The 24,082-nt window shown below is 38.2% G+C and overlaps 1 protein-coding gene across 1 annotated transcript in view; it reads left to right on the top strand.

Moving 5' to 3' along the window:
* The first annotated feature begins 11,733 nt into the window (after positions 1-11,733).
* Positions 11,734-24,082, top strand: part of LOC6035336 (chloride channel protein 2) — a 79,830-nt gene continuing 67,481 nt past the window's right edge. The window contains exon 1 of the mRNA XM_038248437.1: positions 11,734-12,515. The gene's annotated coding sequence lies outside the window, so the exon portion shown is untranslated. The remainder of the gene's footprint in view (positions 12,516-24,082) is intronic.

The following is a 24,082-nucleotide window of genomic DNA, read 5'->3' as shown; positions in this document are numbered from 1 at the left end:
CACTCCCAAACGTTTGTTTTGATAGTGTGAGTGAGCGCCGTGTAAAAAGTGACAGTTCGTCACTTTTTAGTTTGACTTTGTCAAACCAACGGGGTCCAAACTAAAAAGTGTCAAACGAAAAAGTGACCAACCACCGGAGGTTGAGTGTACAACATTTTTTGCAATTCCAAAAAAAAAAAAACACTGAGTGAAATTTTATGTCAAATTTGCATGTATTTTGTCAATAAATCGTTTAAATCAAAAAAATATTGAAAAGTGTTACTTTTCGAAACAAGTGCTGAAAAGTTCAACTTTTCAGCACCCATTTGAGTGCTGAAAAGTAGAACTTTTCAGCATTTATTTTGAAAAGTGTTGCTATTCGATTCTGTTATTTTTGGTACAGAAAAGTGGGCTATTTCGTCGTTCAACAATGACAGGAAAAGTAGGGGAAATATGCCCATTTTAATCACTCTAAGCCGTTCGACCAATTCTCATCACTTTTGCCGTTTTCGCTATAAAATCAACATTTTCAGATGTATCAACAATGAAGAGTTGCTTGCTCACTTTTGTTTGAGCTATTTATTGCTTTGGAACAGTCAAAAACTCTTTATGAAAGCTGTAATTCATGATCAAAGTGCTGATAGGCCGATAATAGAAATAGGCTTAGAAAGGGTATAGTTCCCCTAAGTAGTTTCACGACGGAATTGCAAAAAAAAAAAAAATTCAAGCTTTTATTTAATTTCAAGTCACACTATCTATCTAGAATAACTTTTATTTTTATATTTCTTCTGGAAAATATTATGCATCGGTGATCCTCTCGTTATTTTTCGTTCAGCCCAGTTAACGAGCAGCATTCGTTACTGGGACAGCACGGTTACTGGGCTACGTTCTCAGCCCAGTTACCGAACAAGTACTGTATTGCAGTCTTGGAATGTTGGGTTGTAACCTACAAAGGGCCGTCCATAAACCGAATGGACATTTTTTTTGAAATTCTAGGCAATTGGGACAATTGTCCACAAAAAATTAAACGGGAAAGTGCAGAGATACTGCGTAGCGCAGCAATATTACGTCTTTCGTTTTTTGTAGTTCACTAACACCCCCGTTTACGCGAAGGCGTCACGTTTTTTATTTGGTTGATTTCTCGGAAACAGTGTAGTGTTTTGCCTTCCTCACCTCACTGAGGCAAGGCTATAAAATCACTCAAAAAATGAACTTTTTAAATAAGCCTCCTGTGAGATACCAGTTTGCCGTAAAGGCATAGTCCCTTTTGGAATATGCGCCAAGGTGGCGCTTGGTGCCGAACCCACCGCATGGGTGGCGCTAGGCTTAGCTGTCAGTGCAGCGAACGATCGGGAGAGCGACAGTCTCATTCTGTGAGGTGCGCGTTCCGGCGTTGGGGATTCTCCAGTGTAGCCGATTAAGGTCCCACAATGGCGATCCTGCCGGATTATCACCGGGACCCCGGTGAAAACGGATAGAACCTGTTTTTATCCCCGGAGAATCCCCAACACGCGGAAGAGTAAGTGTCTTTGTTTCTACTGCAAGAGAGGAAGCAGCGGAGCTCGTGCCATTGGTGTCTTGGTATTGGTGAGTTGCTTGGAAATTACGGGTTTTGTGAGTGGAGATGGACCGGGGAGGAATGAGAGCGGCGAATCCTCGATGCAGACATACAGTAAGGGATGAAAATTGTGAAAACAAGACAAGACGCGGTTAACCCTAGATGATCCACAGAATTCACCACGTTTTTGGCAAATTGTGGGACTAACCCTTGACGATCCAGACAATTTTAATATCGTCACAAAAATTGACCAATTTTTGAAGATTGGTTGACGAATTATGCCAATATAAAAGCTGTCAACGGTAGAAAGGCTTATCAATCGGAAATTTGCTTTTTCAACAAAATGTTCGTTTACGAATCGAACTAGAAAGACTGCTTGGAGATGTCTGTTTACGAATCAGACGGGATGCGGACCGGGCGACCGCTTGGAAATGTTCGTTTACGAATCGAACTAGGATGGCCGCTTGGAAATGTTCGTTCACGAGTCGAACTAGGAAGACTGCTTGGAAATGTCTGTTTACGAATCAGACGGGACGGCCGCTTGGAAATGTTCGTTTACGAATCGAACTAGGATGGCCGCTTGGAAATGTTCGTTCACGAGTCGAACAAGGAAGGCTGCTTGGAAATGTCTGTTTACGAATCAGACGGGATGTGGACCGGGACGACCGCTTGGAAATGTTCGTTCACGAGTCGAACTAGGAAGGCTGCTTGGAGATGTCTGTTTACGAATCAGACGGGATGCGGACCGGGCGACCGCTTGGAAATGTTCGTTTACGAATCGAACTAGGATGGCCGCTTGGAAATGTTCGTTCACGAGTCGAACTAGGAAGACTGCTTGGAAATGTCTGTTTACGAATCAGACGGGACGGCCGCTTGGAAATGTTCGTTTACGAATCGAACTAGGATGGCCGCTTGGAAATGTTCGTTCACGAGTCGAACAAGGAAGGCTGCTTGGAAATGTCTGTTTACGAATCAGACGGGATGTGGACCGGGACGACCGCTTGGAAATGTTCGTTCACGAGTCGAACTAGGAAGACTGCTTGGAAATGTCTGTTTACGAATCAGACGGGACGGCCGCTTGGAAATGTTCGTTTACGAATCGAACTAGGATGGCCGCTTGGAAATGTTCATTCACGAGTCGAACTAGGAAGGCTGCTTGGAGATGTCTGTTTACGAATCAGACGGGATGCGGACCGGGCGACCGCTTGGAAATGTTCGTTTACGAATCGAACTAGGATGGCCGCTTGGAAATGTTCGTTCACGAGTCGAACTAGGAAGACTGCTTGGAAATGTCTGTTTACGAATCAGACGGGACGGCCGCTTGGAAATGTTCGTTTACGAATCGAACTAGGATGGCCGCTTGGAAATGTTCATTCACGAGTCGAACTAGGAAGGCTGCTTGGAGATGTCTGTTTACGAATCAGACGGGATGCGGACCGGGCGACCGCTTGGAAATGTTCGTTTACGAATCGAACTAGGATGGCCGCTTGGAAATGTTCGTTCACGAGTCGAACTAGGAAGACTGCTTGGAAATGTCTGTTTACGAATCAGACGGGACGGCCGCTTGGAAATGTTCGTTTACGAATCGAACTAGGATGGCCGCTTGGAAATGTTCGTTCACGAGTCGAACAAGGAAGGCTGCTTGGAAATGTCTGTTTACGAATCAGACGGGATGTGGACCGGGACGACCGCTTGGAAATGTTCGTTCACGAGTCGAACTAGGAAGGCTGCTTGGAGATGTCTGTTTACGAATCAGACGGGACGGCCGCTTGGAAATGTTCGTTTACGAATCGAACTAGGATGGCCGCTTGGAAATGTTCATTCACGAGTCGAACTAGGAAGGCTGCTTGGAGATGTCTGTTTACGAATCAGACGGGATGCGGACCGGGCGACCGCTTGGAAATGTTCGTTTACGAATCGAACTAGGATGGCCGCTTGGAAATGTTCGTTCACGAGTCGAACTAGGAAGGCTGCTTGGAAATGTCTGTTTACGAATCAGACGGGACGGCCGCTTGGAAATGTTCGTTTACGAATCGAACTAGGATGGCCGCTTGGAATATTCATTCACGAGTCGAACTAGGAAGGCTGCTTGGAGATGTCTGTTTACGAATCAGACGGGATGCGGACCGGGCGACCGCTTGGAAATGTTCGTTTACGAATCGAACTAGGATGGCCGCTTGGAAATGTTCGTTCACGAGTCGAACAAGGAAGGCTGCTTGGAAATGTCTGTTTACGAATCAGACGGGATGCGGACCGGGACGACCGCTTGGAAATGTTCGTTCACGAGTCGAACTAGGAAGGCTGCTTGGAGATGTCTGTTTACGAATCAGACGGGACGGCCGCTTGGAAATGTTCGTTTACGAATCAAACTAGGATGGCCGCTTGGAAATGTTCATTCACGAGTCGAACTAGGAAGGCTGCTTGGAGATGTCTGTTTACGAATCAGACGGGATGCGGACCGGGACGACCGCTTGGAAAGGTTCGTTTACGAATCGAACTAGGATGGCCGCTTGGAATGTTCGTTCACGAGTCGAACTAGGAAGGCCGCTTGGAAATGTCTGTTTACGAATCGAACTAGGATGGCCACTTGGAAATGTTCGTTCACGAGTCGAACTAGGAAGGCCGTTTGGAAATGTCTGTTCACGAATCGGACGGGATGCGGACCGGGACGACCGCTTGGAAAGGTTCGTTTACGAATCGAACTAGGATGGCCGCTTGGAAATGTTCGTTCACGAGTCGAACAAGGAAGGCTGCTTGGAAATGTCTGTTTACGAATCAGACGGGATGCGGACCGGGACGACCGCTTGGAAAGGTTCGTTTACGAATCGAACTAGGATGGCCGCTTGGAAATGTTCATTCACGAGTCGAACTAGGAAGGCTGCTTGGAGATGTCTGTTTACGAATCAGACGGGATGCGGACCGGGACGACCGCTTGGAAAGGTTCGTTTACGAATCGAACTAGGATGGCCGCTTGGAATGTTCGTTCACGAGTCAAACTAGGAAGGCCGCTTGGAAATGTCTGTTTACGAATCGAACTAGGATGGCCACTTGGAAATGTTCGTTCACGAGTCGAACTAGGAAGGCCGCTTGGAAATGTCTGTTTACGAATCGAACTAGGATGGCCACTTGGAAATGTTCGTTCACGAGTCGAACTAGGAAGGCCGTTTGGAAATGTCTGTTCACGAATCGGACGTGTTGCGGACCGGGACGACCGTATGGAAATGTTCGTTTTGAATCGAACTAGGATGGCTGCTTGGAAATGTTCGTTCATGGACCGAACTAGGACGGCTGCTTAGACATATCTGTTTACGAATCAGACTGGTTGCGAACTGGAAAAGGCGTTTGGGATTGTCTGTTTACGAAACAAACTGGGAAAACCGCTAGGAAAATTATGTTTACGAATGAGATTATTAACAGAAGAGGACAATCAAGGACGCTTACAGATGAAAGCTTTGATGCATTGGGAAGCTTTGATGCATTCGGAATTCTTGCGAGGTGAGACACCTGCAGGAAGCTAAATTGCTTATTGTGAGGTTGGAAGACCGTAGGAAATGCAACGAATTCTTGCGAATGGGGACGCCGCTGCAGTGCCACGGGTTATTGAGTGGTAAGGCGCTCGCAGGCAGGTTGACCGGAGAATGCCTTTGATATCTTTTAGTGTCTGAATGTTAGGATTGGTTATAAAATTCAGAGCGGGAATTGATCTATGTAATAAAATCTGGACTGAGACTTGACTGGACTGAAAAAGTGTCTGAATGCTGATGGATAACAATTGTTTAGACTAGGACCACGATGGAATGTAGTAAAGAGAAATTTAAAGTTAAAATAGCGATTAGATTTTTTGGGTGATAGTGACTTGTAAAAGCGAAATATATAATGATTGTACTTATGTTATGTTTCGTGGTTTGAATTCTGATGATTCCGAGGACGAATGATTTTTATTTGTAGAGAAACAGCGTTACGCAGTGATGCTATCTGGAATGGTTTGACCAAGAGGGTAATGCGAACACGAAACAGCTCGGATATTTAAGGAGCACAATTAAATATATGAATTGTTTTCACCTGATTGTGATGATTTCTAAAATTTGACTCCCTTTTCTAAAATGGTTCTTTTATCCCTAAGTTGAAGTCTTTTGGAGAAGAAGGAGGATGTGAGATACCAGTTTGCCGTAAAGGCATAGTCCCTTTGGAATATGCGCCAAGGTGGCGCTTGGTGCCGAACCCACCGCATGGGTGGCGCTAGGCTTAGCTGTCAGTGCAGCGAACGATCGGGAGAGCGACAGTCTCATTCTGTGAGGTGCGCGTTCCGGCGTTGGGGATTCTCCAGTGTAGCCGATTAAGGTCCCACACCTCCCAGATATACCTTTACGTATACATATCGACTCAGAATCAAATTCTGAGCAAATGTCTGTGCGTGTGGATGGACGTAGAATTTTTTTTCTCACTCACTTTTCTCGGAACTGGCTCGACCGATTTTGTCCGGATCTATGTTTTTGGATTTGCCTTCAGGTTCTTTAAGTCTTTTAAATTTCATCCGGCTTGGTGCAGTACTTTAAAAGATATGTTCGAAAAACTGTTTTGGTTGATACTAAAAAGGGTCATTATTTACATAATTTGAAAGCTCCGGCGGATAGCTGTCGGAACTTTACGCTCAGTGCACGCACACAAACACTGCAGTGCTTTCAAATGGTTCATTAAATTTATCATACCTAGATGGCAGCACTCAGATGTATAGTGTCTTTACTAAGTAAGCGTTAGCCAAAGCTTTCGTAGTGTGTGGTTGCAAGGCTTTTAGGAGGAAGGCAGCAACCACCTTCCGGTGGATTAAGTAACGTTTTTAATTTTGTTTTGAAAGCAATTTGTAGATCTTCACAAGACGTGTAATGCGAATGCTGCTGGCTAACTGGGCATGAAGAAAAAAAGACTAGGGGACCTCCAACGCAGTTCTCAATAAAATATAAAAAAATAATGGGGACTTAAATTTATATCCAGACATAACCTTTCAATTTACTTTTAATAAAACAAATCAATTTATTCGCTCTACAGCATTGCCTTGGCGTTTTCTATTGCAAGATTCCTACTCTAAACTAGGTGTGCGAAGGTTTGATTGTTGAGGCAATTGCAAACCTCTTTTTACACCTAAGCTTCCATCCACCCCGGGATTCGAGCTGACGACCTTTGGACCGACCGAGACAGGACCCAGGGAGACGACTCCTACACCTGGATTGAGCTAACGACCTAACCTCTTGGTTAGACTGGGTTCACCATTTACTTCCCCGTCCAACGGAAGGCGTGATCACACAAATCTCGTCTCGAAAAATGCCACCGGGACCTTCTAGGATCGAACCTAGGGCAACTGGATGAAAGACAACCACACAACCATTTTTAGATGAAATATTAATATTTTACTAATATTTTGATCATCTTTACAAAAAAAAAAAATTGCTTACATGTTAAATAGAAAATTTTCATAATATCGCTATATTTTGTATGGACATTTTTTTAACAATTGTTTAGGCCGTTGCCTCGGCCGTTGCAGTCCCGATTCGCATTCGGGTCGCAAACTCCTTCCCAACAGGGACGTAAACTTCAAATACCTAAAAATGATTGTGCAACACGGTCCTTTCCAAAATTCTGGATTGAAATCTTAACGCTTTTTTTCGAATTTTCATTTTCCAGTGTTTATGAGGTTATTTTGAGCAACATAAACTTTGAAAAATATTTGCAACGGCCTTAAAGTAAAGATGCATGAATTCAAAATTAAGCTAAGAACTGCGATTTGTGTCTCAATGAATGTATTCTAGATTAATTCCTATCTATAAATATTGCAAGATTCCTACTTGAAACTAGGGTGTCCGAAGGCTTGAAACTCTTTTTACATCTAAGGGCTTTTGTTAATTTGATTTGGTTAACCGCGGTGGATTTTCTTGAAATAATTCGAACTGTCAAAAATCCACCAAAGCATCTACCGGTGGATATTTTTTTACCGTCAGTGGGGGTGACTATGGGTCAAAAAACGATACACCTCTCGTAATTACTTAATAACAAAAACAATTTAAATAACATCGAAAATCTTCCAACGTAGATTTGAGGGCTTTTGTTAATTTGATTTGGTTAACCGCGGTGGATTTTCTTGAAATAATTCGAACGTCAAAAATCCACCAAAGCATCTACCACATTGATCGCACAAAAATCTGTGGTAGAAAAGTATCCACCGGTAGATGCTTTGGTGGATTTTTGACAGTTCGAATTATTTCAAGAAAATCCACCGTGGTTAACCAAATCAAATTAACAAAAGCCCTTTGTTCTTAGACAGTTTACTAACATTTTCCCAGAATATGGTGGATTTTGATGAACACTACCTTAAATGCCAATAGTTTGAAAATTTACCCAATCTCACCCCTTAGAGGGGGTGACATTGGGTCAAATGAAACTAAAATGATGCTCAAATACAACGATATGGTAAAAACAAGTCATCCAACAGTGTTTCTTGTTCGCGGGAATCGTATTGACATGCTACAATGTTTGAAGTGGAGATTTTCAAACATTTGGGTAGTTTTGAGCAATCCCAGCAACAAATTTAGAAACATGATTTTTCAAGAGGTAATTTTTGGCCAAAAACGTACCTCAACTTTAGACAGCTGTCAAAATAACAGGATTTGCTCTAGGAACGAGATTTTTTCAGCGAAGTCATATTAAGATGTCCCCTACACAACCCTTTTAACAGAATTCAGTTTAATTGAGAAGAATCTGAGAAATGGTGAAATCCGTAAAAAATCACTTTGACCCAATCTCACCCCCCAGACCCAATGTCACCCCCACTGACGGTACCACAGATTTTTGTGCGATCAATGTAGTAGATGGGTAGATGCTTTGGTGGATTTTTGACAGTTCGATTTATTTCAAGAAAATCCACCGCGGTTAACCAAATCAAATTAACAAAAGCCCTCTAAACTCCAATATTCGAACTGACCTTTGAACCGTGAGCCTAACTACTATACCGAAGTAGGTTTTTTCCTAGGGAAACGACTCCTACACCTGGACTGAGCTAACGACCTAATTACTTGGTTAGCACGGGACCAAGCTTTTACTTCCCTATCCGACGGAAGGCGTGATCAGACAAATCTCGTCTCGAAAAATGCTACCGGGGCCGACTGGGATTGATCCCACGCCAACTGGGGTGAGAGCCAACTACACTTAACACTACACCACCGGCTTCATGTAAGCCGGCCCATTTTTATTATCTTTTAGAAATGAATTCTAGTCTGTGATTGTAGTGATGGGTGCTGTAAGGGTGACAAAGTCCATCCAAGCCAAACTTCATGAAAGAAGTTTTATATGATGTTTTTTCCGTCATTAAAGGGCGCTCGAAGTGCTAAACAGTTAGGTGCAAGAGCCAATTCTAAAAATGTTGATAACCTGGCGTGGCAGAGAGCATCACCTAGATTGTCAATTATTTTGGGCGCCTACATCTTCTGATTTCCCTGGTCGCCACTTATGTACGAACTATGAGAATGGAAGATGTGAAAAACAGAGATTGTGTGTTTCACATGTGGAGAACAGTGCAAAGGAAAATTGGCCAGACAAGTGGTCACCCGAGCAAAATCTTCATTTATCTTTTTGCGGTCGCCACATTTTTGAAAATTATATATTTAATATGTGTAAAAAACTGTTTGATTATTTTCCCGAAACACACAAATGATTAATTACGTTTTTTGCTGTATAGAATCGCTTGAAACCAATGTAGAATATGTACATTTTATAACGCTTTTTTTTCTGCATTTTAATCAAATGGGGCATTTCAAGATTTTTACCAAATCAATAATTAAAAGACCACAGATCGCAAAAAGCATTCTGCAAACCCTTTTAAACCTCGACCAGGCTCAAGGCATATACATTTTAAATCAATTCTAGAGTTTTTTCAAAGGTGCTATAAGCTATTGTGTTTTATATGTTTATAGGGGGTCTAGCTCATTTCCCCGAACTGGCTACATGCCCGAATATCACTTCCGCTAATCAGCCACATCCCCCAATGCCATTTCCCCGAATATCATTACCCCTAATCGGCTATATCCCCGAATGCCATTTCACCTAATCGGCCACTTCCCCGAATGCCATTTCCCAGAAGTGACACTCACGCTAATTGCCGTTTATTTGAATTTTAATTTTCCCGAATCCTCTAATCATCATTTTCGCTAAAGAGCAATTCCAGCTCAAATCAGGAATTTTTCTGATACTTTTGTACCCGACCCTCTCCGATTTCAATGAAACTTTTTAGACATGTTATCCCAGGCCTATATAAGTTATTTTTGTGTATATGGAGCCAATAGTACTCGAAAAAAAAAATTGAGAAGGGCCTAAGGTATTTAAATATTTTTGTATTTTGCAATTTAAAAATTACTGTATCTCGAAGCCATTGCGTCGTATCCAAAAGTGGTCAAAGACAAACTTGTAGGAAATTGGACGGGCCTTCTGAAAAAAATACACTGAAACATAAATACACGCCACTTCTATGAGATTTTTTTGATTTTTATGTCTAAAACTAAAATTTAAAGGTGTTGTCACGATTTTTTTTCGTTCAAAATTTTTGAGGAAATAGCCTAAGATGTTACCAAAAGACTGATGAAAAATGCAGCTTAATTACATTGTTAATAACTGAAAAGAGAATATTTTTTTCAGTGTGGTAGAAACCTGGATAGTAAATTAGCTTATGTAATTATAAAAACGAGTCAAATCAAAAAGTTGTCAAAGGCAACCTTATGGGAAATTGGACGAGCTTTCCGGTAAAAATATTAACGAGACTGAAAAACCAAGTCTGTCATATGGAAATTGCCAAAAACCACCAAAAAACCCATTTTTTCATCATTTTTATTTTTAAAACCGCTGTATCTTCCCAAGGTTTGGTCAAAGGACAATGGTCAATATGGAGACTTTTATGTAAAATTGTCTGGGGAATCGATTCTCACTATGGGTTTTTTTCAAATTTTGACGTTTAGACCACTTTTCAAAAAAACAGTTTTAGTAAATGATTTTTGTATTTTTTTTAGGAGAGACATACCATCCTGCATTTTTCGTCAGTCTTTTTGTAACATCTTAGGCTATTTCCTCAAAAATTTTGAACGAAAAAAAATCGTTACAACACCTTTAAATTTAAGTTTTAGACTTAAAAATCAAAAAATCTCATAGAAGTGGCGTGTATTTTTGTTTAAGTGTATTTTTTTCAGAAAGCCCGTCCAATTTCCTACAAGTTTGTCTTTGACCACTTTTGGATACGACGCAATGGCTTCGAGATACAGTAATTTTTAAATTGCAAAATACAAAAATATTTAAATACCTTACGCCCTTCTCAAATGTTATTTTCGAGTACTATTGGCTCCATATACACAAAAATGGCTTATATAGACCTAGGATAACATGTCTAAAAAGTTTCATTGAAATCGGAGTGGGTCGGTTACAAAAGTACCAGAAAAAATCCTGATTTGAGCTGAAATTGCTCTAAAGCCTTTTTCCATGACTAACAATTATTTTCTTTCACCGAACAGCTTTTAGGGTATGCTGTTGATTAAATGTTGTAAATTTTTTTTTTGTTCAATTAACATTTGTATTCAACCGCATAATCGATTTCAGTTGACAACGCTTTTAATGAGCTGTAATTGAATATCAAAGTGCTGATATGGCAACAATAGAGGCACGTGATAAAATTGCCATCAATTTTTTTCTCTTAAAATGCTTTTTCCGCGTTCGGGGAAATGGCGTTCAGGGAAATGACTATTCAGGGATATGACTAACCGGTTAAGTGGCATTCGGGATTGTGACCCATTTGGGGATGTGGATGATTAGGGGAAACGGGTCCTTTAAAAAAACTCTAGAAATGAATTATTGTTATTATCAAGTTAACTCAATCATTTCTCATGCCCACATTGCTTACCGCTAACGATTGTTTAAGATTTATTATCTGTGCAATACAATTTTAAAAATTGAATTCTTTTTTGGGGAAAAAAATAGAAGAAAAGATTTCTTAAAATTTTCTCAATGGAACATTTTTACCCGGGCCATGCCCCAACGAACCATCTTCACGTGGTAGCCACGAAAAGAGATTGCGGCGCGGTTGGCAATTTTTCGAGGTGGTTTGACCCCGCCTCGGCCATCGAGTCCCTGGCCGAGCCCCAGAAATCGTCAGACGGCGGCTTCGGGTGCAGTGCAACCTGCTATATCGTGCAAGGTTGGACCGGTCGTTCGATCCCCAAAACGAGCCTCGCTCTGCACAGGAGAAAGAACAGCCCCGAAAACAACAAGAAGAAGAAGAGATAACATCTTTTTTTGTGTTTGGATTTTGTGTGGACGGGGTGACTGATCGAGTGATCACGAGAGTCTTTCGTTCGGTCCTATGTGTGTGCGGTGGCAAATTTTGGCCTGATTTTGGGGGAAATTCGATAGGTTCGGTTTGATCGTATACGGTCTTCTAGAACATTCAGAACCAACCTCAAGTTCAAACGTAAAATAAAGCAAAAAATCAAGTAGAAACGATCGCGCTGCATACTTGAGAGGATCGCGTTGCACGACGTTACAGTCAGTTGATCGAGTTTCACCGGTGGCAAGGGCCAGACGTTCGTTGTGTGTTTACAAATAGACGGTACAAAAAAGTGCTACTTGCTGCAGAAAATAAGTCACACATTAGCCGGCTTGTGGGTAGAGTTTGGGTGGAGCAGAACCGTTTGTGAAAGTAGATTGTCATTGCAAGTGCGCGAGAAATCAATATTATTATCAAGAATGTTAGTGGATGTTCTAACAACCGATGCTAATGCTTCAGGTTGATATTGAAAAAAAAAAGATCGTCAAGGTTAAGTTCATTGTGAAGAGTTGACAACTCATTTCTCCTGTGTTACGTCGATGTGCTGCAGCAATTACAAGGTGCCTTGACGTGAAACTCCAATGAAAGTCCAATGCACTCCGCGGTTAGTCAACTGAATTGACATGGGTAAGCTGGGAGGCAATAAAGTGATGTTTCGCATCTGCTGAATGTTCATGTTTGCAATGTTTTATACATATGCCCCGTTATACTGAGATTGGTGGAACTTCCCAAAAGTGGGTTGCATTTAATGATTAATCATAAGGCTTAGTGATTTTTCACGCTCGAAAATTGCAAATTTCACGGGGACCTCAATTTCAAAACACCAAATTTCACGCAAATTTCGCGGAACGGGAAAAAAAGTTAAAATAACTCTGAATATCTTATGTTTAAATCACAAAAACCTTTTTATGCATATTATATGTTATTCTTCGATAAACTAAAAAATCTTCACTAAAACAAAAAAATCAAATTTTCAAAAAAGTTTCAACCTGTTTTATGGATGAGCTCTATATATTTTTTGAAACAAAATGTAGGGCATGCGTATTCTCATTTACTGAGCTGCTTCACTGCTAAAAAGTTTTCGCGCATTTGCTTCTGTTTTATCATTTTACATTTTATTAAATTTCACATCAAAGCAAGATTAAACAATCTTGTCCAGCTAAAAAGAGTAAAAATATTTGAATTTTCTGCGACAGTATTTTTTAACTTTCACGGGAATCATCCACCTAAATAAGCAAATATAATTAAAATTAAACAGGACTCAGAAAAAATCTGAAATGTTTTTAAAAGTTTTAAAACAATACTCTTCATTTTTATTTATTTCACTTTTTTTTGTTTCAAATAAATTAGACGTAAAATTTAAATCGCAGCGAATGAAGGTATTACTAAATTTAGTTAGCTTCTAACAGAAACTGAACAATTCTTCAAATAGTACAAATCATGCTTTTCAATTGAAAACTAATAAAATTTACTTAAATAATCTTTATGGATGATATATTTATTATGTTGTTATTTAAAAAAAATATTTGAGGAAATTGATAACGACAACGACCTGCCGACCTTGACAACGAAATCGTCAAAAATCACTAACCCTATATTAGTAATTGAACCAGGGTTTTCACTTGCTTAATTCTACAGTAATTCATAAGATTATTTTCATTCCTATTTGAGTTTGAATTTTGAGAAATATCGTTACAAATCCCCACAAACATAAAATTTCACGGGATTTCGCGGAAAAAGCCAAATTTCGCGGATTTCACGCTATCCGCGAAATCGTGAAATTTCAATAACCCTGAGAGAGATTTTGGTTGGTTGCAACCGAACAGTTTATTCTTAATTTTCAGATTGAATTTAGCAAAAAAAATCCTTTCGCAAAGATTTTTCAATGTTTGTGTTTTCTTCTCTTTGAATTTTCTCCAACAAATTTAATTTTATGTAATTTAAGCAACCAAGTTTAAATTAAAGTAAAGGGGTCATTCTCGGCCAACTCACACAGCAGTTGCCCCGAACCCTCTTCGATTTGCGTCGGAGGGGCGGTACGACCCCTTCCATTTATAAACAAGCGGCAAAATCATGTTTTCAATAAATTGTAGTCTGAAATGGTGGTGGGATCGAAATTTGGAGTCAAATTTACTTTTATGTAAAATTAGACGCCTGATTTGATGGCGTACTCGAAATTCCGAAAAAAAAAAATAAAAAAGTTTAAGAACTCAACTGTACAAAAAATGGGAACATGCCATTTTTAAGGTAAATTTAATGTACTTTTCAAGTCTATGTTAACCAAGAAGGGTATTTTTTTCATTTAGAACAACATTTTTCATTTTAAAATTTCGTGTTTTTTTTTCTAACTTTGCAAGGTTATATTTTAGAGTGTAACATGGTTCTACAAAGTTGTAGAACAGACAATATATTTTTTATATATTAACATAAGGGGTTTGCTTGTAACCATCACGAGTTAGGGAGCGTTCTTATATTACGTAACGCGAAAAATCGGACTTTTAGACCCCCTCCCCCCCCCTCGTAACAAAATTTCCATACAAATTTTAAAAGTTTTGTATGGAGCGTAACACGGCCTCCGACCCCCCCTCCCCCCCACTGCGTTACGTAATAAAAGAACGCTCCCTTATCGCTTTTTCAGAAAAAAGGTTTGAAAAAGTTACTTTTATCACAGACAACAGACGTAGCAGCTAGAACAAAATATTTTGAAAATCTTGTGTAAAACCATGGCGGGTGATACACTAACGCCATCTCATAGTCTATTGCAACTTGCAAGAATAAGCCTGAATGTAGACTGCAGTGCACCACAGTTTTCGAAGGAGCCGTATTCTGATTCTCACCAACTGTATTTTGATGATGCTAAGTTTTTTAAATAAATTTAATTTCATGCTCTGAAATTAATTAACACTTATCTGAAGCGATATTCAAAATAATTACTTTCAACATTTCAAAACTAATTTTGATCTACTCATCAATTTTCTCGACGAAAAGAGGCATGAAACTTTTGATGAGAATGAGAATATAGCCAACCACGTGCTTTTCAATGTTGTTGTTTACGCTTGAAAGCAGGGCGGGAGAGTTATCAAATCTCCTCTGCGACGACAGCGCCACAAATGGCTTGCCATTGTAAAAACATGCAACGGTTTTAATTAGAATGGCAAGCCATTTGTGGCGCTGTCGTCGCAGAGGAGATTTGACAACTCTCCCGCCCTGCTTTCAAGCGTAAACAACAACATTGAAAAGCACGTGGTTGGCTATATTCTCATTCTCATCAAAAGTTTCATGCCTCTTTTCGTCGAGAAAATTGATGAGTAGATCAAAATTAGTTTTGAAATGTTGAAAGTAATTATTTTGAATATCGCTTCAGATAAGTGTTAGTTAATTTCAGAGCATAAAATTAAATTTATTTAAAAAACTTAGCATCATCAAAATAAAGTTGCGTACGGCTCCTTCGAAAACTGTGGTGCACTGCAGTCTACATTCAGGCTTATTCTTGCAAGTGGCAATAGACTATGAGAAGGCGTTAGTGTATCACCCGCCATGGTTTTAGGGGGAGAGGGGGTAATATGCACCCCCTAAGGGAAAACTGTGATTTCTCAACCATTACAGCATTACTGTGGAAGAATTTTGTTCGATGTTCTTAAACAACTATTATTCTTCGTCATCCATGTGAAAAAAGTCTTAAAAAACCTCAAAATTGTTCGAAAATATCAAATTTTTAAAAACATTTCTGATTCATTTCAAACAACCATGCGGGGCAATACGCACCGCAACATTGGGGCAAAATGCACTACAACAACGGGGCAAAATGCACCACAACATGGGGCAAAATGCACCGGGTAAAAGCAGTTTTCACTAGTCACCACTAGATGACACCGCTGTTTTTACAAAGGAGCTTCACAGCGGTGCATTTTGCCCCGACCACGCTTTTTGCAGAAAATTTAATTAAAAATGCATTTTTTGATGTTTTTGGACTCATATATCTACAGAATAGTGAAGCTTATTGAGAGATTCGACAGAAACGTGCACGCATCCTGGTGACGAGTAGAAGCACTACGCAACGATGTTCGGAATGACAGCGTGCTTGGAAATATTTTTTTTTGCAGTTTTTGATTTTTATTTCCTTCAAATATTTTTTAACGTCGATGAAAGTTATTGTAAAGTGTGGCAATTGCATAAACGAATCGAATGATTTATAAACCATAGGGGCTGAAGTAATTTTTCATGTTTTTTCCTCAAATTTACCAAAAAGATCTCTTGAAAAATTGATTTAAATAAGATTTATTTGATTGATAATGCTCCTTATGTGTGTATTATTGATAGAACAAACTATTAGAGTCATATTACATCATAATTACAATAATTTTCTCAAAAAATTGCCAGTTATTCGAATTTTTCCAAAAATTTCCAAAAAATCACCAAAATGCATTTTGAAGGTCAATATTTTGGTCAAACGGGAAGAAAAGTAAAGTATAAATACTTTTACATAATATTTCATCATTACTTTTAACTTGTGCAACATTTAACTCAAGTTATCCAAAATATCGATCTTTTTTTTAGAAAAATCGTTTTAATAAAATACCAGTCACAATTAATCACTACAAATCACCACGCATTATGATCGTTAGCGAAATTGCCACACATTGCAATACCCCACTTTTCTGAAAATGCTTGATTTTTCATTATAAACGCGATTTTCCCTAAAATCTGCTCAAACTGTATGGGGGCTGTCATTCCGAACACCGCTGGAACAACAGCGAACCTAGCGGAAAAAATGTCGTCGAATTCTTCAATGGCAAAAACCTGGGTGATGAATAGAAAGAATGCGTAACGTAATATTCGAATGATCCCACTTTGTTTACATCTACAAAGTAGGAGTCTGTTCAAGCTCAAGCATGACTTTTTTCTTACTGGTAAATGAGCTTTTTTATTATCAGTAGTATGTGTTTTATTTTGTATAGTTTTTGTAATTTTTGACTGGAAAATTGTGTGTGTTTTCAAGTTTGAAGAGGGTGACGAAGAACTGCGGCGAGAGTGTCATTCTGCGATGTCGTGGATAAATTCCTAAGTTGATTTTTCCTGAAGCTTTTCCTGGTCCAGCGAAAATACATCGCTACTTTTAGCGGAGCTGATTCAACAAACTGAAGATTTTCACTAAAACACTAGGTTTTCAAATGGAATCAAACAATAAAGACAGCTTCTGAATGGATACAACCGCATCGACCATTAACAACTTCCATTCATAATTATAACAAAATGAAGATCTCACCTTCAACTTTCTTAAGATAATACTTGACTTCAACTCCAGGTCCTCAAAAGCCACACATTTTTTATTCTTGAAAAAAAAATGATCGATAACAATAATCTCTACGTTTAGCGAACAGTATATTGGTTCCATTTTGACAGTTCAAAATTGAGGCCGTTTTGCGAACCACTATTCAGCACCCAGGCAAAAACTATACACCTCAACATTTACAATAACAATAAATGTTTTTTGTATTGTCCAAAAATCATAAAGAAACTTCAATGAAAATTAGATGAAAACACAAAATTTTTAAGTTTTGCCAATAACTTAAGCTGTTTTTACACTACGACGCTCAAATTTTTCCAGCATAGTTTAGCAGTATTAAGCTTCCAATTTCTATGATTTTTTCCCCGGAAAATTCTTCCAAATACCGAGAAAAGCAGGGGGTGCATTTTGCCCCGGGGGTGCATATTACCCCCTCTCCCCCTACACAAGATTTTCAAAATATGTTGTTCTAGATGCTACGTCTGTTGTCTGTGTTAAAATCGTTGCATGTTTTTACACAAGGTGGTGATCGAGCCAAAACGTATGTTGTCTGTGCTTTTATTGTTTCTCTTCGTTTCGGCGTCCATGTTTGTATTTTCGAGTACGTCATCAAATCGTAACAAAACGCCATCGTTAACTCATTTTCGATCAAAATGGTCTACGTCACAAGATAGCAAACAACAGTTTTTTCATGTTTTCGTCTGCCGTGTTGCAAATTAATGATAGGAAAAACTTTGAATTTATAATTCCCGCACCTAAATACAAGAAAGTATAGCACTGTAACTATAGCCTTTGGCTTCGCGCTCTCAACGCTGAATCTTTCGTTCGCTCAGAAAATCACGGAGAAACACCTCGAGAGGACAAACTGGAAACTGGAAGCATGCATTACGTCTCGAGAAAGCGATAGCAAAAATTTGTTTTGCGGCGAATATAAAATTGTAGTCTTCTTGTAGTATTAATCGAATTGCGTAACTCTTCGTCAACTCTCTTTATTCTGAAAAAAAAAAATCACAAAATTAGCTTCAAAAATTCTGAAAATGCGAAATTTTAAAATGGTTTTTTTTGTTCTGTAAATAAATATTACCGTTTTGAGTTATTGAAGATTAGAAATGTACAACGGAATTCTGAGTACGGATTTTTTTAATAATCAAAAATGGAACTAGATATCCCAAGAATAGCCTTAGTGACGTAAACGCTTTATATTTTATTATTTAACAGATCCCCAAGTGATGCTCTTTACGGAAAAATGTAAATTAATTGTAAAATTTTGTAAACGATAATGACTCTTTCTAATCTCCAATAACTTTTCAGGATAAATTAGTATCGCTTTTCACCCATGGCATTGGTAAAATTGTAGGGTACATTTTGAGCAATGTCCAGCTTATAAAGCATGATTTTGAAACGTTTTTTCCATGATCTTGGCACCCTAGTGCACACATATCATCCACGCGACATGCCACCCATTCGCGACAATTAACAGACGGCGTGATAATCTGTCTAACAACTAAATAACTCGTTCGTTCAATAACATCACCCAGCTCTGCTATTGCTCTGTCACAGTCAATTTACCTCCACGTTGGCAATGTAATTACTTCGATTAACGGTAATACAATAGTGCGCGGATGCTTGCTTTGGGGTTATTGGTGACCAATGGTGTTGTGTCCGTGAAAACGTGAATACTGTGAATAGATTTCACTCAGGAGAACCTTATGTGCGTTACTTCCTGTGTTTAAAGTTATAGTGTTTGATAACTCATTCAGACCTAACGGACCTTTATGTTTTGTTATAAATAATTTTTCAATTTAATGTCATGTCTGGTTTCTGCTTAAAAGTCAAGGTGTTATCAAGTCTTTACTCGAAAGCACTTGTGAGGACATGGCTTGTTTTCACAACTTTTGATGTCTACAAATGTCTCGAAATTATCTTTTGATATGCAGATCCACGTTTTGCAAACTTTTCGCACGAGCAACTTTTTGAATTTATTACCCTTGAAAAACGCTCCACTTTTTTGGGATTCATTATCTCACACTTTTACGGATTATCCAATGAACGTGAGTTGAGTCTAGGGCGTCGAATTCCCGTCACGGGAATTCCCGGGATTTCCCGATTTTTTTAAATTTCCCGATTTTAAATTTCATCGAAATTCAAGCAAAAGCATACTTTTTCTTAACGGGTTAGCACAATTTTTTTAATTTACAAAAAAGTTTATGAAAAAACTCAGTTTTATTTCAGTCAATTCAATTTAATGTTCTTATTGAATTTATCAGTTTGTCTGAAATTTTCATATCTCGGTACATTATAGATAATATTGGTTTGTGAAGCTTTCAAAACTGGTAATAGATCTTTTTTATTTGTCAAGCAACAAAAAATATGATATTATTGAATGAAAATAAACTTTTATAACTCAGGTTAGTTTTTAAACAAAAATTTTGCTATACACAGTAAAAAATAATGTAAATTTTGAAGCTATAATTTTGGACCTCTTTAATGATGTAATTTTACCTCAATTTAGACTGAAAAAGTGGCATTGCACCAGAAAAGTGGTTAAATTACACATTTAATTACACCTTTTTTCTGACTGCAGCGACCTCAAATTTAAATCATTAAATTTGTCCATTTTTCGATCCTCACCACAGTTCTGACCATGCGCGCTTACGCAAGCATAAATAATTTTACCCGTCGACTCGCGTTGCGCGACAAATAATTAAGCTTATGTACAGGTGTGGATCATGAGTCATCCTCACCTGAAAAGCCCTTTATTAAATTTCGCCAATTGTTAGGCAATCAATAAAATGGTTAAGCTTTCAATTATGAATGTGCGATGTTATTTCACAGGGAAATTGAAGGTGTGGCTTAACCAAATTCATTGGCATGTTTGTTCAATGGAGAATTCGACCTTCTCATTATTAACTTACATTTTTGAGAATATTTGAGGAACATAATTTTGATATTCCAATAACATAATTCAAAGTTTCACGACAATGGTTCGAACCCATGACTTCCGATTTTGAGGTGTACTCACTACACCATACGGAAAGTCATGAAGAATTGCAGAGGTCTGCATAATTTAATTCATGAGGTTCATCGATGCTTCTCATCGAAACGGACCACTTTTAGTAGAACAAAATTTAGTAGAGTTTTCGGGGACTGACTATAAAAACCCCAAAATTCTTGAGGAGGGAAGTTAGTTCCAGAATAAGTTCCAGTCAGTTCCAGCCAGCTCAACTCCAGTCCAGTTCCAGTTCCAGAAGACGCCCCTGACCAGCCAGACCCGCCAGCAGCCACCAGTAGCAGAGGCCCCAGTCCAGCCGGACTTAGCGGTGGAGGCCGCAGTCCGCCGGGACTTAGCCGCTGTGAAGAGTCCGCCGGGACTTAGCCGCCGTGAAGAGTCCGCCGGGACTTAGCCGCCGTGAAGAGTCCGCCGGGACTTAGCTGCCGTGAAGAGTCCACCCGGGACTTAGGAGTTCGGGGTCTGGCATGGCTCGGCGCAGAGGTCTGGAGGACAAGTCTGGCTTCAACATAGAGAATTGGATCGACGAAAGTCTTAATGAAATTAGCAACAAAAAGTTGAGTGATGTGATCGTGCGCGTAGAAGTTGAAAGTGTTACCGCATTAATGTAATCTTCAAAAGTGTAATATACAGATAAGTGATGTTTACTGATCTGTTTTGACTCTACAAGTAAATATCACAAAAATCCTGAAAGCCTAAACCGCTCGGGCCGTTCAGGTGGTGACTAGCGGAAAGCAACGCTGTGTGTGTTTGGACACGCCATTATGATTGGACAAAACCGAGAGTTGAAAATTTGACTATGCGTGAAAGTTAATGAACAAAATGATTTCGCGAAGTAACAAACAGTTAAAATAGTGTAAAAAAAAAAGTTAAATTGAAGAAAATGTTATGTGAGGAGTTCTAAGATGGAAGCAAATGTGCAGCAGTACGAGATGGAATCAAAACGGGCTCGACCAATGGCAGAAGCATCGAAAATTTCAAAACCGGCCAACGATGGACAACACTAGGAATTTCAACAATGACGAGATCATCTGGATCAACTGGAGACGAAATTCAGCCGCATCGGACACCCAAGAAGACGACCATGGAAATCTGGCAGTTTAGGGTGAGTAAACAAAAGTTATACCGAAATTTGATGTAAATAGTTAAAAACACGCTTAAAAGGGTGCACAGCAACCAAGGAAGTTGTTGTCTTCTTATGCCAAAATTGACAAACTTACGGACCCAATCCTGCACAAATCTGATTGTAAAAACAGGCAAATTTTGTTGTAAATCACTTAGTAGACAGTACTTTAGGGGATGAATAAAACATTATATCGATAGTTCCCGTAGTTTCGAAAGTACTAAAATATCTGTAACAAAAATCTTGGTGCAAAAGCTCTTGTTGATGTGCACCGTTAAAGATGGCGAATTTGGAGATGACGGATTTAATCCAGCTTATTCCAGAATTTGATGGGTCATTAGACTCACTGGAGCAATTTTTAATATTAATAGATTATTATGCTGATCAAATTCCTGAAGGCGAAGATCAGAGTAAATTTTTAAATATTGTTTTTATGAAACTAAAATTTAAAGCAGCAGCACGTATTAACCGAATTTATGCAAGCACTTGGGAAGAAACCAAGGCAAATTTAATTAGAGAGTTTGGTATCAAAACTACTTTTGGTAGTATAAATGAACAAATTGAAACTCTGAAACAAGGACGGGATGAATCATTTAAATCATATGCAGGAAGAGTTCTTGACATAAATTACGAAATCATAAAAATTGATCAAAGTTACAATGAAAATTCATATACAACTAATTGCTTAAAAAGCCACTTTATAGTTGGAATTATAAATAATGACATCAAGGAAATTGCCACGAATAACCGTCATATGAAGTTGGAAAATTTGCTAGAATTTTTAGAAAATGAACGAATTGACAGAGAGTCTTTAAGAACTCTCGAACAAAGGTTACTTGCTAGTACTGAAAATTCAAACCTTAATTTTGACAGAAAATTCAGAAATTTCAGGTACAATAAAAATACAAATTTTAATCAAAGAAATAATTATCAAGCTAACAAATTTTATGAATGTTATAAAACGAATACTGCAAAGAGCACTTTTAAACGAACTTATAAAAATAGTCGACGCAATAAAAATCAAATTCCAAATGATTTTAAAATGCAATTTAACGAATACATTCCACCACATGAAACATTAAAAATCAATTTCAATAATGATTCAATATTTTATGCAAATATTGCTACCTTGGCAAGGCCAACAAAATTTCACAAATTTATAATTGACTCCGCATCATGTAACAATTTTATAAGATGGGATGTGGCTAGTAATATGCGTTTAACTAACATTGATTTCAACGATAGAATTTCCATTAGAGGGGTTCATGGAATAGCAGAAGATACAGTAGGATCTGTAAATATGATTTTATTAATAGGAAATTCAAAATACGAGGAAAAGTTCTACATTTTGAAGCATTTCGCTGATGATGCAATTCTTGGAGCACATTTTCTAAAGAAATACACCTTATATATTAGTCAAAGTTTCGACAACATAGTTTTACGAACGCCTGACACAAATAATATGCAATATAATAATCATGAAATGACCAATTTATTTAGAATCAATATAAACAAAGTAAATATGGCAGGTATTGAAGCAAATAGTTATGACAATTTTAATACAAATTATGATGAAAATAATAGAAATAATTATGATAATGACAATGGCTGCAATGGCAGAATCCAACCGTGCATTGAAGAGTATTATGACGATCAAATTGAAATTGATGATGATAACCAAGATTACCCAAAAGAGATGAATTTAGAAAACGATCGGGATTATGATGTGATTGAAAACATGAAGCATGAGAAACTTACAGGCAACGAAAGAATGAGAAAAATTTATGAATTGGTTAAAACAGACCACTTGGAAGGTGTTACCAATCAAGAAATTAATAATATTTTGAGTGATTTTAATGAAATATTTTATTTAGAGGGGACGAGTTGACTTATACCAATTTAACCATGCACGATATAGAGACAACAACTGAAATTCCAATTAATAAAAGACAATATAGATTTCCTGAAGCTACCAAGAAACACGTAGAAGAACAAGTGGAAGAAATGCTAAGATTAGGGATAATACGCCCAAGTAAAAGTCCGTGGAATGCACCGGTATTATGCATCCCAAAGAAAGACTTAGACGCCGAAGTCAACAAACGCTACAGAATTGTAGTGGATTTTCGAGACCTAAATACAATTACTAAACCATTTGTGTATCCTATACCGCTTATTAGCGAAATTTTGGACAGTATTGGAGAAGCTCGATATTTCTCAACCATTGACTTGAAATCAGGATTTTATCAAATCCCAATTAACTCGAAGGATGCTGCGAAAACCGCTTTTCAACATTTCTAGGACATTATGAATTTTTAAGAATGCCAATGGGACTGAAAAATAGTCCATCAACATTTCAAAAATTTACATTCACACTTATTTATGAAATACAACCAGTTAATGCGTTTGTATACTTGGATGATATTATTGTATTCGGTAGAACTATCGAAGAACACAACGAAAATTTATATAAAGTTTTGAATGCATTACATGAACATAATTTAAAAGTCGAACCATCAAAATGTAAAATTTTACACAAAGAAGTCAGATATTTGGGTCATATTATTAGTGAAGAAGGTATTCGACCAACTAGTGAAAATATTGATACAATCAAAAACATGAAAAGGCCGCAGACGATTAAAAATGTGAGATCATTTTTGGGAACTGTTAATTTTTATGGAAAATTTATTCCAAACATTGCAGATAAACGTAAGCCACTTAATGCATTATTAAAGAAAAATGTGAAATTTATTTGGACAGAAGAATGTGAAAATGCT

The sequence above is a fragment of the Culex quinquefasciatus genome, chromosome 1 (genome assembly GCF_015732765.1).
Source record: "Culex quinquefasciatus strain JHB chromosome 1, VPISU_Cqui_1.0_pri_paternal, whole genome shotgun sequence".
Taxonomy (NCBI): domain Eukaryota; kingdom Metazoa; phylum Arthropoda; class Insecta; order Diptera; family Culicidae; genus Culex; species Culex quinquefasciatus.
Note: the sequence above shows the minus strand (reverse complement) of the source record. Positions and strands in the feature narration are given on the sequence as shown.